General features: G+C 38.9%; 1 protein-coding gene across 2 annotated transcripts in view; it reads left to right on the forward strand.

The window, feature by feature from the left end:
* Positions 1-19098, forward strand: part of LOC123518049 (condensin-2 complex subunit D3-like) — a 135697-nt gene that overhangs the window by 89246 nt on the left and 27353 nt on the right. The window lies entirely within an intron of this gene.

Raw genomic sequence — 19098 nt, forward strand, 5'->3', positions numbered from 1 at the left:
TGCTGAAATTATAGATCAACAGATCATAGAAGAGAAGATTGCTGAGAAAGTGGTGAAGGTTATTAAGTCAAATGAGACATTGGTGAGGGAAACTGTAGACAAAAAGAGATGTGTGGTGATATTTGGTGTGGAGGAGGATAAGACACCGAGTAAAATGGAGAGAGAAAAACATAAAAAGGTGATAAATAATATCATTAATGTGGTGCAGGAGGAGGAAAAGACCTAGTACAAGAAATAGAGGACTTCCATAGAATTGGAAAGTTCACAAGAGAAGGTATGAGGCCAATAAGAATCAAACTTAAGTCACAAAAGGATGTAGATGAATTGGTGGAGAAGTCATGGAGGCTAGCCCAGCAGGAAACAACAAGGAAGATTTGGTTGAGAAGAGATCTCGGTGAAAAGGAAAGAGAAATGTTAAATGAGTTGAGAAAGGAGGCTTTGAAAAAAATGAAGAGAGGACAGAAGAGGAGAAGAAAGAGTTTTCTGGAGAATCTTGGATATGAGACTGAGGAAGTGGTTCATAACCCAGAAAAGTACAGCAAGAAAGGACTAAAGAAACTTACGTATGAGCGGAATGTAATGTATTCCAACATAAATGGAGTGATATCGGGATTTTAGAACTCAACGATTACTTGAGGGACAAGAACCCAGATATTGTGGGTCTTACTGAAACAAAACTGAGAGAGGAGAAGACCTGATGATGGTTGGAGAAGGAAATATAATGTTTGGAAAAGAAATAGAGTAGGTAAGATGGGAGGAGGAGTGATGTTGCTGGTTAAAAAAGATATAAAGGTGGATCAAGTGAAAGAAGGTATGGGAAAGGCAGAAGTGCTAAAGATCAGAGCAGAAACTAATGAAGGAAAAAAGAGGCACTACATACCACCTAAGACAAATGCATGGTCAGTACAGGAATATGAAGAAATGATAAGTGATACAGGAACATGTCTGGAAGAAATGTTGGGTGGCTGTGAACGAACTATAATGATGGGAGATTTTAATTGTAAAGAGGTGTGTTGGGAGGACTGGTCAATGGAAGGATCAGAGACAACATGGGGAAATACACTATTGACACTGGCAATGGAAAATGTGTTAACTCAGTGGGTCAAAGAAGATACTAGGTTTGGAGGAGAGGGAGCATCGTCAAGACTGGACTTGGTCTTTAGTACAGAGCCAATGGTCATTGAGGAGATGAGGGTGGAGTGCCCTTTAGCAAAGAGTGATCATGCAGTTTTGGAGTTCAAGGTGATAGATGAAGAGAAATCTAGAAGAAATGAAGAATATAAAGTGGGAAGATGGAATTATGCCAAGACAGATTTTGGAAACCTAAAGAAATTCTTTCAAGAGACAAATTGGATGAAATTCAAGAGTGCTAAGGAGCAAATGAAAAGTGGAAGGAATTTATAAAATATACAAAGAAGGTGAGAAAAATTTGTACCAATAAGACAACATAGAGAAGTTGGAAAGCAGGACTGGTTTAACGATAGATGTGAAAAGGCTAGAACAAGAAAAGAGGATGCATGGAAGAGGTGGAGAAGGAAAAGACGGATTAAGCAGTGGGAAAGTTACAAAAGAGCAAGAAATGAATATGTGTTGATTAGAAGAGAAGAAAGAAAGAAACAAGAAAAGGATATAATTGATAAATGTAAAGACCAACCAAGGCTTTTTACAGACATGTGAACAACAACATCAAAAATAGAGAAAGTATTGAAAGTTTAGAAGTAAATGGAGTATGCAGTGAAGATCCCAGGAAATGGCAGAGGCTATGAATGGATGCTTTGGAAGGTATTCACAAAGGAGACTGCTTTTGACAAACCACTGGTAATGGAACAGAAAGGGATTATGAAGGAGTTTCAAGTAACTGTGGAGGAGATCAAGAATATGATGGGGAGTTTAGAAGTGAGAAAAGCTGTGGGACCTGATGGGGTATCAGGATGGATTTTAAGAGAATGCAGGAGCAACTGGCAGAAAAAGTTTGTGAAGTAATTGATGCCTCATTAAGGGAAGGTGTAGTGCCCCAAGACTGGAAAAGAGCTAACATTGTCCCAATCTATAAATCAGGTAACAAAGAGACCCATTGAACTATAGACCAGTGTCACTTACAAGTGTGGTAGCTAAGATGTGTGAGAGGGTGGTGAAGAATAGATGGACAGACTTCTTGGAGAAAAATGACATACTTTGTGAGTGTCAATTTGGTTTTAGAAAAGGGCGTTCATGCACGACAAACCTGATATGTTACTATTCGAGGGTGATAGATGTAATACAGGAAAGAGATGGTTGGGCTGATGGAATATATCTGGATTTAAAAAGGCCTTTGATAAGGTACCACACCGGAGACTGATCTGGAAACTTGAAATGGTAGGAGGAGTGCATGGCAGTTTACTAAAATGGATGGAAGACTTTTGGTAGGAAGAGAAATGAGAACAATAATTAAGGACAGACCATCAGAATGGGGCTTGGTGGAGAGTGGAGTTCCACAGGGATCAGTGTTGGCACCAGTAATGTTCGCGGTCTACATAAATGACATGGTGGATGGGGTGTCCAGTTATGTGAGCCTATTTGCAGACGATGCAAAATTGTTAAGAAAAGTGAGATGTGACAAAGATTGCGAACTACTCCAGGAAGACTTGGACAGAATATGGAAATGGAGCTGTACATGGCAAATGGAGTTCAACACGACAAAATGCAAGAAAATAGAGTTTGGCAAGAGTGAAAGAAGAATCAGGAGTATGTACAAGATAGGAAATGAAGACATAAAACCAGTCATGAAGAAAAAGACCTTGGGGTGACAATTACCAATGACCTATCGCCAGAGAGACATATAAACAAAATAATTGGAGAAGTATTGAACTTATTGAGGAACATAAGAGTGGCGTTCGTATATTTAGATGAAGAAATGATGAAGAAAATAATTACTGCAATGATAAGACCGAGGCTTGAATATGCAACAATACAGTGGGCTCGAACTTAAAGAAACACATAAGGAAACTAGAGAAAGTACAGAGGGCTGCAACAAAATGGTGCCTGACTTAAGAGATTTGACTTATGAAGACAGACTGAAAAGAATGCAACTTCCGACCCTGGAAAACAGAAGAGAAAGGGAGACCTGATAGCAATATACAGAGTGATGATTGGCATGGAAAAATGGATAGGGAAGATCTGTGTATGTGGAATGAAAGAATGTCGAGAGGGCATGGGAAAAACTAAAATGGCCACTTATAGGAGAGATGTGAAAAATATAGCTTCCCTCATAGAAGGGTGGAAGCATGGAATAGTTTAGACGTGGAAGTGGTCAACGCAAGGAATATTCATGATTTTAAGAAAAGCTGGACATTAATAGATATGGAGACGGGACACACGAGCATAGCTCTTTTCCGTATGTTACAATTAGGTAAATTAGGTAAATACACACACACACACACACACAGAGTGGCACACACACTCCACACGCTAAGCAATGTGCTTGAGTGAGAATCGTTATTGGTATTGAGGGGCACCAGAGCGAGTGAACAGTGTACAGAGTGAACGTAGCCTGGTGGCGTGTACATGGGAGTGATCGGAGGTGAGAGAACCTCCACACTCCAAACGACAGAGCGGGAACCACACAAAGGCCAGCCATAGCAGCCGCCAACGCATCCCACCACACACGTAGCTACCAGGCCTGGCCCCCAGTGACCACACACCCACATGCTCCCAGGAAGAGTAAAAAAAAATGGATAGACCGGTAAGAAATAAATTACCAAATTCAAAATATGTTGATGAGGCCCAGGGAGCAAAGCCGAAAGTGGCCAGTCAAAGCATGAGTCCATCTTCAACAGGGCAACAATGCAAGGTAGATTGGTAATGTTGGAGAAGAGATTTGAGGAGTTGGTGAAGGAATTAAAAGTTCAGAGGAGTGAGGAGGAGCAGGATAGAGAATTCCGCAAGGCTTTGAAGGAAAGAGTTAAGAGACTGGAGGAAAATGAAAACGATTGGTGGATGAGAATGCACACTTGAGAGTGGAGGTTGAAAAATACAAGAGACGGTTGGAGGAGAAAATGGATAGAGTAGTAAAGGAGAAAGATGACTTTAAGGAAATGATTAGTGAGCAGAATGAAAGGTTTGAAAGGAATGGGAACTGAAGAAAACACAATGGACTGAGTCGAGGGAAGCAGAGATGGTTGGATTACAAGAAATAATTAAAGATCAGTTGAAGGAAGACAAAAAGAAAGGTCCAAGGAACTGGTTAATGTAATGAAGAATAAGGAAACATTGATAAGGGAAATAGCAGAAAAGAAGAAGAGTGTGTTAATATTTGGGATGAAAGAACAAAATATAACATATAAGCCTAAGAGAATTAAGGAAGAATTAAAACGGTAAGAGATCTGTTCAAAAATCTAAATGATGATGAAAAAAAGACCTACAAGAAGAAGTGGAAGAGATCCATAGACTGGGTCCGTATAAGGAGGGAGTGAGCAGACCGATTAAAGTAGTACTGAAGTCACAACAATCTGGAGGATATCCTATATAGAACATCAAAGTTAAGAGAGATAGAAGGTTGTAAAGAGGTGTTTGTGAGAAAGAATAGAAATGAGGAAGAGAGGAGAAGATATAAGGAATTGGTGGAAGAGGCGAGAAGGAAAAATGATGAGCGGTCTGAGGAGGAAAGAGAAAAGTTTTTGGAGAGTTATAGGAGAGAGAGTCAGAAAGTGGTATGTGGAAAGAAGGAATGCGGAGGAACCCTAGAGGGAGCAGTGGGTGGACCGTAATGTATACTAATATAGATGGGATACTGTCAAGTAGATTGGAATTGCAAGACTATATGATGGTGGAGAAGCCTGATATAGTGTGTTTGACTGAGACAAAATTGCATGAAAAACAAAGATAAATTTGGATAATAAATATAATATATGGAGAAAGGATAGAGAGTAAAGGTGGAGGAGGAGTTATGATTATGACGAAGAAATAAATAAATGTGGATAAGGTTTGGTATGGGAAGAACAATGCAGAAGTGATAAGCATAAGGATAAAAAGTGATGGAAAAGAATTAATAATCATGGTGACCTATGTACCTCCTAAAACAAATTCTTGGACATTAAGGAATACGACAATATGATCAAGGATACTTTACAGAGTTTGGAAAGTGTATTATCTGGAAAAAGAAAGGTGATACTAGTAGGAGATTTTAATTGTAAGGAGGTGGATTGGGAAAATCTAGTAAGTGGTGTTGGAGAGGAAGCATGGGAGAGAGATTTCTTAATCTAATGATGGAAAATATGATGGAACAGAGGGTGAAGGAAAATACTAGATATAGAGGAGATGATGAACCGGCTAGACTGGATTTGGTGTTAACAAGAGAAGTGTACCTATGTGGAGATATACAATACAAATGTCCTTTGGGAAAGAGTGATCATGTGGTTATGGAAATGCAGATAGCAACAACACAGCGAAGGAAGGACGAGACATACAGGAGTGGTAGATTGAATTATAGAAAGATGGACACAGAAAGTTTGAAAAATTATTTCAGAAAATTAGATTGGGAGGAGATGTTACAAATCAGAGAAGTGCAAAAAAATATGAGATTTTTATGAAATATTATAAAGAAGGAGTTATGAAATTTGTACCAAAGTATAAACCGAGAGAGGAAGGAAGAAAGGATTGGTTTAATGCAACTTGTGTTAAGGCTAAGGAAAAGAGATGTGGCTTGGAAAAGATGGAAAAGAGCAGGAATATACTAAATAAGGAGAATTATAGAGTGGCGAGAAATGAGTATGTGAGGGTAAGGAGGAGGAAGAAAGAAAATTTGAAAAGATATTGTAGACAAGAGTAAGGAACATCCAAAATTGTTTTACAGGTTCATAAATGGTAAACTTAAAAGAGAGAGTCCATTGAAAGATTAAAAGGAGAGCAAGGGATAGTAGATGACCCTAAGAATATAGCGGAATTGCTAAATAATAGGTTTCAGCAAGTATTTACTGAAGAAACAATGTTTGTAAAGCCTCAGAATGTACAAGGAAATGTGCACATGGATGACATTAAGATACCTAAAAGGAGTTATATAAAATGTTGGAGGAACTTAAAGATGATAAAGCGATGGGACCAGATGAAGTTTCAGGAAAATTATTGAAGGAGTGTAGAGAAGAATTGATTGATCCATTATATGATATTATAAGGTGTTCATTAGAAACAGGGAAGTACCAGTAGAGTGGAAAAGAGCTGAAGTGGTGCCCATTTATAAGGGAGGCAGTAAGGAAGAGCCTCTTAACTATAGACCTGTGTCTCTAACAAGTGTGGTCGGTAAGATTTGTGAGAGGGTGATAAAGAAATATTGGATACGGTTCCTGGAGGATCATAAGTTATTATCGGATCATCAATTTGGCTTTAGGAAAGGGAGGTCATGTGTAACAAATCTACTGAGCTTTTATTCAAGAGTGGTTGACAAAATACAAGAGAGAGGGATGGATGGACTGTGTATATTTGGATTTAAAGAAAGCTTTTGACAAGGTACCTCACATGAGACTGCTATGGAAATTAGAGATTTATGGAGGACTGAAAGGAAAAGTGTTAAAGTGGATGGAAAACTACTTGAGATGGAGGAGATGAGAACGGTAATAAGGGATGCAAAGTCGGACTGGTTGGTGGTGGAGAGTGGAGTCCCACAAGGCTCAGTGCTGGCACCAATACTTTTCCTTGTATATATTAATGACATGCCAGAGGAGTAAACAGTTATATTAATTTGTTTGCGGATGATGCGAAGTTGTGTAGGTGTGTGAAGAGTGAAGAAGATTGTGAAATTTTACAGGCAGATCTGGATAAGATTTGGGAGTGGAGCAAGAGGTGGCAAATGGAATTTAATCTGAGCAAAAGTCATGTGATGGAGATGGGGAAGAGTGGAAGACGGCCAAGAGGGTCATATAAGATGGGTGAAGAAGTAGTGTTGAAAAAGGTGGAAAAGGAAAAGGATTTGGGAGTGATAATACAAGACCATGGGCAGTTTGAGGCTCATATTGATAAGATGTTTGGAGAAACGTATAATTTGATAAAAATATTGGATTAGCCTTCCATTATATGGATAAAGATATGATGAAGAAATTAATTAGTACGGTAATTAGACCAAGATTGGAATATGCTGGAGTGGTTTGGTCCCCTTATAAAAAGAAGCATATAAGGAAGTTGGAGAGATTGCAGAGAATGGCAACAAAATGGTTCCGGAATTGGCAGAAATGACCTATGAGGAGAGATTAAAAGAAATGAATTTGCTTACCTTGGAACAAAGAAGAGAAAGAGGAGATTTAATACAGGTTTATAAACTGTTGAACGGACTGGATGAAGTGGATAATGAGCAAATGATGTTGAGAGAGGAAAACTTAAATAGAACTACAAGATCGCATAGTAAAAAGATAGCCAAGGAATATGCTTGAAGGATGTGAAGAAATATAGTTTCCCACAAAGATGTGTGGAGGTGTGGAATGGTTTGAGTGAGGAGGTGGTGTCAGCGAGGAGTGTGCATAGTTTTAAAGGAAAGTTGGATGTGTGTAGATATGGAGACGGGGCCACACAGTATGATACCCAGGCCCTGTAAAATTACAACTAGGTGAATACAACTAGGTGAATACACACACACACACACACACACACACACACACACACACACACACACACACACACACACAAAGATCAACCCAAGCTTTTCTACATATTTATAAAGGGTAAGATGAAGAATAAGGAAACAATAGAAAAAAATAATTAAAGGAGGGAAGACATACCAAAAAAGTAAAGGAAATGAGTGAAATAATGAATGAAAGTTTCAAAACTGTAATCACTGAAAAAAAGGAATTTATATAACCAAATGGGGCGCTGCGTTGCTGAGCATTGCAGGAAATCATAGAGCACATAGATGTTGGAAGACTACTAGATAAACTGGATGTCAGAAAAGTAATGGAGCCAGATGGTGTATCAGGCTGGGCAATAAAGGAATGTAAAGAGCAGCTGTTAGATCCCATTTGGGAAATGGGTACAATTTCATTAGAAAAGTGAGAGTACCAGTGGAATGAAAGCGAGCCAACATAATCCCACTATTCAAAGGAGTAAAGTCAACTGAGCTATTAAATTACAGACCTGTGTCACTTACAAGTGTAGTGAGGAAAATGTGTGAAATTTATATCTAAGAAAAATGGGCTAAATATCTGGAAGAAGAACAGTTAAAGTCACAATTCAACACATGGAAGCCAAAATAACACTACACAACACAAGTAAAGATTTTCATGTAACAGAGGAAAACTACCCAAAGGCAACAGAATAAAAGGAATTGGTCCACTTAGTTGTCAGTCCCCTTTCAGATCCAAAAGAGTTAGATGAAATGAATGGATAAATGTCTTGAAACTTCCTTCATAAATGAAGTGAAGTGATAGGAAGTTAAGAATAAAGAAGCAGGTAGGGAGTTCCAGAGTTTACTAGAGAAAGGTATGAGTGTTTGAGTCTACTGGTTAACTCTTGCATTAGAGAGTTGGACAGAATAGGGATGAGAAAAAGAAGAAATCCTTATGCACCGAGGCTGCAGAAGAGAAGGCATGCAGATAGTAGGATTAGTTGAGCAATTAGCATGAAAATAGCAGTAGAAGATAGCTATAGATGCAACATTCCACTAATGAAAAAGATGCTGAGGATAGTCAGTCAGAAGAGAGTTAAGGTGAGAAAAACTGGCAGAGACACATCAGAATGTGTTAGCAAGAGATGACATGTGAAGTTTACGGTTTAGGTTATGAGTAAAGGACAGGCTGAGGATATTCAGTGTAGAAGGTGGGGACAGTTGAGTGTCATTGAAGAAGAGGGGATAGTTGTCTGGCAGGTTGTGTTGAGTTGATAGATGGAGGAATTGAGTTTTGAGGCACTGAACACTTAAGTTTTCTCTGTCCCAATCAGAAATCTGAGAAAGATCAGAATCAGGTGCTCTGTGGCATCCCTGTGCAAATTGCTAACTTCCTGAAGGGTTGATTGTCTGTGGAGAGACATGGAAAGATATAAGGTGGTATAATCAGTGTAGGAGTGGATAGGGCAAGAAATTTGGTGAAGAGGATCATTAATGAATAATAGAAAGAAAGTGGGTTGCAGGACAGAATCCTAAGGAACACCACTGTTAATAGATTTAGTAGGACAGTGGCTGCCTACCACAATAGTAATAAAACATTTCTAGAGGAAACTTAAGATAAAGTTGCAGAGGTAAGGATAGAAACCATATGAGGATAGTTTTGAAGTCAAAGCTTTGTGCCAGACTCCTTCCAAACCTTTTGATGTGCCTAAGGTGACAGCAAAAGTTTCACTGAAATCTCAGAAAGAGGATGACCAAGAATCAGTAAGGAGAACCAGAAGATCACCAGTAGAGCAGCCTTGATGGAAGCCTTACTGGTGATCAGATAGGACACTGTGAAGTGACAGATGTTTGAGAATCTTTCTATTGAGGATAAATAAAAAACAACTTAAGGAAGAATTTAAAGCTATGGAGCAGTAGTTTGAGGGATTAGAATGGTCACCGTTATTTAGGAACAGGGTGAATGTAGGCAAACTTCCAGCATGAAGGAAAGGTAGAAGTCGATAGGCATAGTTGAAAGAGTTTGGCCTGGCAAGGTGCAAGCATTAAAGCAAAGTTTTTGAGAATGATAGGAATTCCATCAGGCCCATAAGCCTTCCAAGGATCTAGGCTAGAGGGCATGGAAAGCATCATTATGAAGAATCTTAATTGGAGGTATGAAAGAGTTAGAGGGAGCAGGGAAGGAGGGATAAGCCCAGAATCATCTGAAGTTAAGTTCTTAGCAAAAGTTTGAGAGGATAGTTCAGCTTTAGATACGGATGAGATGGAAGTGGTGCCATCATCCTGTAGTGGTGCCATCAGGATGAAATATAGGAAGGAAAGTTGGAGAAGTAAAGTTATTGGAGATGTTTTTGGCCAGATGCCAGAAGTCTCGAGTGGAGTTGGAGTTTGAAAGATTTTGACACTTTCTATTTATGAAGGAGTGTCTAGTGAGTTGGCATGATTCCAGGCAGAAATGTGAAGTGCACGAGATTCAGGTTGTGGAAGGCTCAAGTACCTTTTGTGAGTAACCTTTCTATCATGTATAGCACGAGAACAGGCAGTATTAAACCAAGGTTTAGAAGGTTTAGGATGAGAAAAAGAACGAGGAATGTATGCATCCATGCTAGATGCTGTCACCTTTGTTATGCTTTCAGCAGGCAGAGATTTCTAAGAGAATGACCAAGACTTGTTAAAGAAAGCAAGATCACTAGTAGAGTGGCCTTGATGGAAGGTATACTGGTGATCAAATAGAAGATTTTGAAGTGACATGATTAAGAATCTTCCTATTGAGGATAAATTTAAAAGCTTTAGACAAGCAAGATTAAAGCTTTAAGGTAGTATTTTGAGGGTCACCCTTTTTAGGAACAGATAGCTGTAAGATGCTGTGGATGCATGCATATAGAGTGAACATAATATGTTGGGATGATCTTGATTATCTTGATGCTACAGGTGACAAGGGATTTTTCATGAGTCTAACCTTTGTATACACAACTCTGTTAGGGATGCTGAAAGCAATGTTGCTGGAAAGAGAAGCTGCAGTCACAATGCCCAAGTCACCACCCAAGATATGGAACAGCGTGCTCTCATTGGTTGTCTCCTTTATTGGCCAACAGTATGGCATGTACTAAATCATCTCAGAAGATTAAATCAAGCCTTGACACCACCTAAGCTTTTGCTTTCCATACACTCAACCCTCCACTATCACGCTTAATTGGTGCACCTATCACTGCTCAATAGCCAGAATTGTGATAGCCAAAGTGAAGAACCTATGGTAATCACTCAGATTGACAGTAAAACCTTTGCCGTCATTTTTTGTCATTTTTGCTAGATTTCTTTGCCACATAATACAGGTTGAACCTCCCAAATCCGGCAACCACCGGACCTTAAACTTGCCGGACCATGGAAAATTCTAACTATAGGTGGTGACCAAAACACCCTCTATATACTTACCCTGCATTATACAAGTGTAGCTGTAACATTGTTTTGATATATGATAGTTGTACATGAAAATATACATGCAGAAGTATATAGAAAAACACGTAAATTAAGTTCAGCATGGAAAATTTTTGCCTGCTCCATTATCATCTCGCCAGACACAGGGAAGTTACCAGCACGCCGAAGCTTAAACCACTGTATGAGAGCACTGTCTAAATCACTGCTTTTACCCTCCTTAAGTGTTCTATGAACCTCCATGTTTTTCTTGATCTTACACTCACTGTAAAACTTGAGAAGTTGATTCTTCTGCTTTTTTATATCATAGACAGTTGATGAGCCAATGTTATACTGTTGGCATAGGGTCTGCACTGAAACACCTTTATCTAGCTTCCTCAATAGGTCCACTTTCTGTTGCACTGATATTGTCATATGTTTGAGCTTTTTCTTTGGTTCACACACAACACTATCACTTCCTGGTCGCTTGGAAGCCATGTTTAGGGGCAACTATTACAGAAAAAAAAATATATGCACCTGGGGGGGTGGTGCTTGCAATGAGCGGCAGCATGGTACTAATCCAAATTTGACCCAGAATGCCCGGGGTCCAAAACACAGTACAATGTCGCCGTGTCCTAGCGGTGGTCCAGCAAATTACTCGGGCCAATTCAAAAATTCTGGCAAACAAAGATTTTGCTGGATTGCAGGTGTTGCCAGATGAAAGAATACCGGATTAAGGAGGTTCAACCTGTAGTATAAAAAGGATGATATAAAACAGTATAAAAAAAAGTTGATCTAATCAAAGGTCATAATCAGAATATGATAAGAACAATTGAGGTGTGTTATGCCAGAGGGGCGTAACTGACAATCTGGACTTTTTGAGTTAGTTATGGATGCGCCACCAGAGGCCCTAACTTAGCCTGTGGTGAGATTTCCCAGGCAAAATCAGTCCCTGTGAAGCCTATATGAGGGTTTAAAATCCTGTGTTTATATATGTGAGAAAGTACTGACTAGGTTTGGCCTGGAATGCCAGAAGGGCGGAACTGCCAGCCAATAGCAGAGCGTGGCCGGCACATATCCCCCGTACCGACCAATCACAGCTCAGCCAGCCCATGCTGCCTCGCAATTGCGCTCAGTGCCTCCCTTTAAACTTACGCGCCAGATTACTCTTTCTTTTGTCCCCATATTATTGTGGATTTACGTGGATTATGTACATCGACGATGAGTGATAGTGATAGCAGTAGAGGCGGGAGGACCCTTCGACCTCCCGTAAACGTGTGGCCAAGCCCGAGCTGTGGAAGAAGACTAACAAAGAGACTCTGGGGAGAGCTACATAAGCATGACTACAAAATGGTAGGTTGATGTTCGTTCTATTGGTGCCCCATGCTTCTGCCCAAGCAAGTGCTTTGAAAAGATATGGTGAGTGTGTATACTTTATTATAACAAATCATAATATTTTAAAACTTGTCTTTTACAGGTACTTTCAGCTCACCAAAGATAAAAAAAAAATTATATTTTCTTATTCAATAAAATCATAAAAAATTGGGATTCGCACATACAAGGACAAAATTTGGACACAATACTTATGCTATAATCTAGTTTCATTCATACAGTGAAATATTACAATCATCCAATATTTTGAGGTTGGCTACGCAATAGGGTGACAGAAAGACAAACATACAAAAGCAAAACACACAAAAAAACTCAAATTGTGCATAGATTAATAGATTTTGAGTAGACAAATCATTAGATATATAATAGTTATGCATTTTTTCCGTTTCCATACGAGTTATTACCGCCAAACTTTAGACGCATTTTACACAAAACAGGTTTTTTCGACTTAGCCCCTCTGGCGTAACACGCTTCAATTATAATAACAACATGAATAAAGTACTTTTTGCTGTCACCCAACACTTACCTTTTTTTTTTTTTTTTTTTTTTTTTTTTTTTGTAGGTGGTGGGCAGAAAACTCTTGCTGCTCCTCTATTGTCATGTTCCTTGGCATAACCTAACACTTGTAGTTTGTAGGAGATTATGTAGCTCAATGTTTTTCCACCTGATGTCGTAACAGTGAGGGTGTTGATGTGTTTTGTTTTGATTATGAAATTGGTGTTACTCCTCACTGGAAGATGGCATTGAGTCAAGAGTGCTGATCAGCTGATATTTATGAACATGCATCACAGCCTCACAGCTTAGATTACTTTCATTTTTCCAATAATTTGTTTTTAAAGTGATAATACTGGTAATGATAATAATACCACCAATAACATGATGATGCATGCAGTTAGGGTAGGTAAAAGTACTGGAAAAAGGTGTAAACTACTGTATTTAATGGCTCATAAGATGCGCCTTTTTCTAAAGAAAAAAGTCTCAAGAAATTACCCTGAGTCCTATGAAGCCAAAGTTCAGTATTAAGGCAGGCAGTGGTTGGTGGCAACAGAGGCTCAAAAATCAAACACTAGACATCTTCGCAGATGTAAACAAAGTAATGATTGGTATTACACCACAAAACAACTCTTTTTATTTTAAGGTAACAATATATAATAGGTCATACTGGTAACCAAAAGTGAACTTGGTTGGTGTCAATGGTCTTGATCTTGACACAGGCAAGCTTCACTGCATTCTTTAATGTGATGCCATTACTCTCTAAGGTAAGACGCACTTTCATACATTTAAAATTGCGCCTATCTTTTAACATTTTTAACTTGCATACATGTAAGAAGATCATGAAAAAAATTAGGATTATTAGCCCTGTAGTCTCTGACTCTCACAGTCATGGCCAACACAGTATGCCAGGTGTATGCTTACATCTAACAAGTCACAGCAGGATTGGTGTGTAGCCTACTGGCAAAGATCATGTTTTATAAATGTAAAATTTTGGGACCAAATAATGATCTAAATGCACATGAGTTTTTAAATATCAGGTGAAATCCTTCACTTCATACTCAGAGCTTAACCCATTTATTGCTGCTCGTTGCGTCAACGCAACGTGAAACAAGCTACAACATGATGTCGAGCTACACCGATAGAATGGCATGTTGTATTCTGTAGCTGCTTCCGATATCAGTAGACACCCAGAACTCCCAGTGGAAGGTTCATATGATGTCACACGTCTCATCATTTGAGGGGAAAAGCAAGTGAAAGAAGCTCCATTTTCTGAAATACAATGTCTTCATCAAAAAGGAGGTGAGTAAGGAAAACTATCATCGGGGATTTGTTCATATCTATTTCATAAGAATCTTCTACGTTTCTTTTCATGACAGAACCCTTTTGAACCGTATTTCATTTGATAGTATGCTGATGACAGTTGTGTAAAAACTTTAGAAAGAAAAAGTTGCGCTAACGCAACCATCAGCACCAGCCTCTTCATTGAAGTAGTTATTTTGTAATGCATATTTTTTTTTGCGCATATAATTGCAGTGAATGAATACATCTGTGTAGCCTAACTTGTTTGTTGAAAGCATACATATCGTCTGCAAACATTTTACGATACATAAATTCCATTATTATTTTTTTTTTTATCAGAAAAAATGAATTTGAACGAGATCTTAGACGAGCTAGAGAGGCCTACTATATCTGACGAGAGTGAAATTAGTGATGAAGATGAATCCAGTGGAATGGTAAAACAAACTGAAACACATGACGTTTACATCATGCCTGCAAATGATGGTGCTGTGACGGATGAAGATTCTGGCAAAGAAGAAAGCGTGGATATCTCTAATCTTCCTGGAACACAGCTAACTGCTTTTGCAGTGTTAGATTCCAGTGTCGCAGGATGATTTAGATGAAAATGTTGAAAGACAAGCATCCTAGAAAAAGAAAATCATAAAACTCAGAAGATGGAAAGCACAGGATCTCCCAGAAAAGACAAATGTTCCATGTTACCCATATAAACCATCAATCGCTGATATTCCACGTAAGCCTAGTGAGACCCTTGAGCTTTTCTTGGATGTATTAGCTATTGATCACCTTGTGAAACAAACTGTAAACTATGCAGTACAGAATGGTAAACATTCATTTACGCTGACAAGTGATGAAATGAAAACCTTCACAGGAATTTTGTTAGTGTCAGGCTACTGTTGCGTTCCAAGTCGCAGACTGTATTGGCAGAGACAACCAGACGTGTACAATGAGCTTATTGCTGACTCCATGCGCCGCGATCCCTTTGATGAGAACATGAAATATTTTCATGCTGCAGACAACACAAAGTTTCCCAAAAATGACAAGTATGGCAAAGTTTCTCACCTCATGGAAATCCTGAATGGCAACTTTCTCAAGTACGGGGAAGTATTTGGGCCAATAAATATATCCATTGATGAGTCACTGATACCTTATTTTGGTATCTCACAAAACAGTTCATCAGAGGAAAACTTGTACGATGGGGTTATAAAGCATGGGTTGCAGCTGATCCAAATGGTTATGTTTTTTATATATCAGTTTACCAAGGCAAAGATGGTGCTAAGGATAAGGCTAATGCATCTTATGGACTTGGTGGAAAAGTTGTACTTGATGTTTTGGATGTAATAGAAAAATGTTATCCAACAAAGAAGTTATCCCTTTACTTTGATAACTTCTTCACATCCCTCAAACTTGTAGAAAAAATCAAGAGCATGGGTCATGATGCTACTGGCACACTACGAAAAAAACCGAATCGAAAAATGCCCATTTACAAATCCTGCAAAGTTTATGAAATTACCTAGGGGAACTGAAGAACATTTTTGTGATGCTGAATCAGGGATAATTGCAGCATGCTGGCAAGATAATGGCATTGTAACAATTGCATCATCTGAGTATGGAGTATCACCACTAGTGAAGGCTGAATGCTATGTTGCTTCTCAGAAGAAACATATGAATGTTTTGATGCCAAATGCCATCCATCAGTATAATCGGAAAATGGGTGGTGTTGATAGGGTAGATAAAAATATTGTTCAGTACAGGCCTTCAATTCGTGGGAAAAAGTGGTACTTTCCAATTGTCACATACTTGTTTACAGTATGTGTAAACAATGCCTGGATTTTTGCAAGAGAAGGAGGTTACAAAGAGCATATGTTGTCATTCATACGTGCTGCTGCTACTGAATGGCTACAGAATCATGGCAAAAAGCCAAATAATCCAGGAAGATCACGATCAGTTCTCAGTGTTGCAGGTGTATCGGCACAAATGTGCTATGATAATGTTGGGCATTACATCGTGAAATCGGATCCTCCAAAATGCTGTCGTTGCAGGTTGTGCAACAGTCAGACTGTATTCATATGCCAGAAATGTAAAGTATACCTGCATCAAAAGTGTTCAATGCAGTACCATACCATGTAGGCCAGGAGAATCCTGTGAAAATATATCTAAGATAGGTTGTACTATTTCTTTATCATGATTTTTCTTTTTTATTATCACATGCACCTCATTTCTCCACTTCAAGAGCTGTATTATCTCTAAGGGCTGTATTCTTTGGTTTCCTTTAGTTTATAATAAAGAAATTCAAGGTTTCCTTTTTAGTCAGAAAATTCTAATTATGTATCAAAAGTGAATTTTATATATCATTTTTAAAATTCGTCTTCCATGCTAAGAATTGTATCCTAGCTGGCTCCTTTAGATTTTCATATGAAGAAGAGCAAATTTGTTTCCCATTATGCAAATATGTGTTTATGTATGTATGTTTTTTTTTCTGATGTTTTTCCTTGTGTGCCGATAGTTGCGTTTACGCAAAATGTATAGCGGTTGAAATGCTGCTCGTTGTGTTTGCGCAACAACACATTTTCATCAATAAAATGAGAACCATGGAGTAATTTTCATCATATGTTTGCAGTTTAGGTTCACATTATGCATATATCAAAGCTACAACATCAAATTCTTACTATCATTTTTTTCGGCTTAATTGGGTTAAATCTCTCTCTCTCTCTCTCTCTCTCTCTCTCTCTCTCTCTCTCTCTCTCTCTCTCTCTCTCTCTCTCTCTCTCTCTCTCTCTCTCTCTTTGTGGGTGCATCTTATGAGCCATCAAATATTGTACATGCCATCAAATATGGTACCTCATTGTGGACGATTAGGAGCTAAGGTGGATGGGAAGATTGGGGAAATATGTAAAGAACTATTTCTCAATAAAAATATACATATCTTTTTCCTCTTGTTGCCATAACAGTGATGGTGTTGATGTGTTTTATTATGATTATGAACTTGGTGTTACCGCTCACTTTCTAGATGGCATTCAGTCACTGGCAATCAGCTGATATTTATAAACATGCATCACAGCCTCACAGGTTAGATTTCTTTAATTCTTGTGATAATTAATTTTTAAGATGACAATACTGGTAATGATAATACCAGCAATGAGATAATGATGCATGCATGCAATTCCTCCATCTACTGTATCAACTTGACATAACCTTCCAGGCAACTATCACCTCTTCTTCAATGACACTCAACTGTCTCCCTTTTCCACAATGAATATCCTCGGTCTGTTCTTTACTCATAATCTTAACTGGAAACTTCACATCTCATCTCATGCTAAAATAGCTTCAATGAAGTTAAACGTTCTGAGGCGTCTCTGCCAGTTTTTCTTGCCCCTCCAACTATTTACTCTGTATAAGGGCCTTATCAGCCTGTGTATGGAGTACCCTTCGCATGTTTGGGGGGTTCCAGTCACACAGTTTTACTAGATAGGGTGAAATTAAAAGCTTTTCATCTCATCAACTCCCCTCTTCTGACTAACTGTCTTCAGCCTCTTTCTCACCACCGAAATGTTGCATCTCATTTCATCTTTTATTGCTATTTTCATACTAACTGTTCTACTGATCTTGCTAACTGTATGCCTCCCTTCCTCCTGCAGCATTGCTGCACAAGGGTTTCTTCTTCCTCTCATCCCTAATCTGTCCAACTCTCTAATGCAAGAGTTAACCAGTACTCTCAAGCATTCATACCTTTCACTGGTAAACTCTGGAACTCCCTCCCTGCATCTGTATTTCTGACTTCCTACGACTTGTCTGCTTTTAAACCCTTCAATACGGTGACGCCTATGTAGGCATCATGAAGCCCCAGTAGCATATACGGTGATGCCTACGTAGAAGTCTTATTTCTTTTCTGAGCTTTCTTCAGTTCAGTTGTTCCGTATAGTGTGTTGGATACCAACTACACACGCCATATGCTGTCCTTGAAATCCTAGTGCTCCTCCCACCATCCTTGTCTCCACCAATCACTAAAGATAAGCTACATGCGTCCCGCCTTGTGTCTAAAATTTCCCAATGGCATAGACTGTTCCCATCTCTCTCTCTCTCTCACACACACACACACACACACACGCACACACACACACACACACAAAACAAAATTTTCTAATCTCTCTCTCTCTCTCTCTCTCTCTCTCTCTCTCTCTCTCTCTCTCTCTCTCTCTCTCTCTCTCTCTCTCTCTCTCTCTCTCCCTCTCTCCTTCCCTCCTCCCCTCTTCCTATCGAAAGATAAGCTACATGCATCCGCTTGTGTCTAAAATATTAGCAAATGTCTCTCTCTCTCTCTCTCTCTCTCGAAGAGAGAAGCGTCCACTTTCCTCTTCAAGGCGATATAGTGACTAAAAATAGCAGCATAATACACAAAGACGACAAGTATGACAAGCTTGCACGAGTTTCCCGCTGGCTGGCACTACCACCGTATATCATACAGGCGGCTTTTTAACATCCGGCGTGAAGGGGTTAAGAGGAGGTATCGAGGCATTGCTCTAATTTTGGCTGACGCTTCCACGTTTTAGAGAGCCAGCACTTAAGTGGGCCTTTTTTTTTTTTTTAATCTTTTCTTTTCTTTTCTTTTTTTTTTTTTTTTTTTTTTTTTTGACTGGCCCTCTTCCCTACATAAAAAAAAAAAAAGTTAGAGTAGGTAAAAGTACTTGAAAAATATGCATCCTGTATGCCATCCGATACAGTACCTCTTTGTTGACTATTAGGAGCTATGGTGGATAAGTAGAACTATTTCTCAATAAAAGTAGGTAGAGAAACTCAACTGTCACGTGACATCATAACGAAGTTTTTGAATGATGGAAGCACGATAGCAGTAATTTTGTGCACGATGTAGAAATATTTGCAGCTTCTTAAGTATGTGTGATGGCAGTAAAGCGCAATAGCGGAAGGTGTGATAGCAGAGG

This window comes from Portunus trituberculatus, chromosome 43, assembly GCF_017591435.1.
Source record: "Portunus trituberculatus isolate SZX2019 chromosome 43, ASM1759143v1, whole genome shotgun sequence".
Classification (NCBI taxonomy): Eukaryota; Metazoa; Arthropoda; class Malacostraca; order Decapoda; family Portunidae; genus Portunus; species Portunus trituberculatus.